Genomic DNA, 1,616 nt, shown 5'->3' with positions numbered 1-1,616 from the left:
CGTTCCAAATATAATCAACAACTATTACTTAGCATAGATTCAGAATGTTTATCAATCAAACAAACAAGCAAACATCTTATTTCTCCTCAATAACTTTCATCTTATTTTATGCACTTTTGTGGCAACTACCACATTCAAACATTTTTGCTTCTTTACATTACTTAGTAAGTTTTACTTTCCTTATAGGTTTGGCCATTATCACTTTTTCTAGCTCACAAACCCCATTCCTGGAAGACCACGGCCCATAGCTCGGTTCTTCCCGTACTGCTCGTCAGTGGTTTATGACCTGCAATGAACCCGTCGGTCCATTACAGTCCAACATTCTCAAGTATCTTTTCTTTTCTCATCTCATTATACGTTCATAATTATATTTATAATAATATATATACGTTAACTCATAACATCAAATCATGTAACTAATGTGCTTCACATATATCATGTTACTAGCAACCTACTCTATCATGCACACCAATCCACACAAACACTTTCAATCAATAAACAATTCTCGAGTCTATACTCAGCAACTATCAAAGAGAACATAAGGAAAGAGGCTACTGTTATCCGCAAATACCACCCTCACCTTAGCCATTGGATTGAATCCTTAGTTTATAACTAGCATCAACAGAAAACCCACTTCAACAACAATCCTGAAGCTGCAACGGTTGAGATTAACCGATCAATGATTATTTCCAAATAATAATCTATGATTTAATCTAATATCCAAACCAACTTCTAAGTCTTGATAAACTGATTTGATATTCCTCCAATTAAATTAATTAGAATGATTTAATAATTAAACTAAACCAAATCTAACAATTTAATATTAGCCACCACAAGATGTAATACTACACCAACTCAATTCACGTGACCACGTATTACATACGTTCCGGTTCGACAATCCCAAATAACACTAATCGCACAACACCACAAACCAATTCCTTCGTTCTCGATAATTAAGTCTCGGTTCTAGGAATCAAACTACATTTAGGATCTCTTGGTTTAGGCTGGTTTAATTGTCGGTTCAATAATCAACAAAACAACACAACACAAACACGCATGAGACTAAGCTTCACCGTTTACCTTTCTCGGCGTTTACACTCGGACGAGTTTGCTCCATGATTCAAGCAACGGAGTCTGCTCGGCAACAGGGATCCAAAGTGGCTCAAGCTCACGGTGGTGTTTAGTTCTCATGATCCACAATCAAACAACAACAACAGATCATTAGACAACATCATTTACTTCATGCGCAAGTTACAAAAGAACACTAGGGTTCCCTTACCCTTAACGGCCTCGACAATGGCTATGGCTGTTACGGAAACAACGGCTGACATCTCTGCTGACAGTGGTTAACACATGGTTTCAAACTCCGGTGATTCACGATGGGTTGCTGACTAACGGTGGTGATCGACGACGACGAACAACAAATCCCCGTGAACTCTTGCTCTCCTTCTCAACGATGGCAATGACAACAACATGAGGAAGACGGTGATGATGGTGAACTACGACGTTGAGAGAGACTTAGGATTAGGGTTCACAAACTCTCTTCTCTCGACAAAATAAGGACGGCGATATGAGTGCATCCACCCTTACACCATAAACCCTTTGTCGTTTTAACT

This window comes from Camelina sativa, chromosome 17 (genome assembly GCF_000633955.1).
Source record: "Camelina sativa cultivar DH55 chromosome 17, Cs, whole genome shotgun sequence".
NCBI classification, from domain to species: Eukaryota; Viridiplantae; Streptophyta; class Magnoliopsida; order Brassicales; family Brassicaceae; genus Camelina; species Camelina sativa.
Note: the sequence above shows the minus strand (reverse complement) of the source record.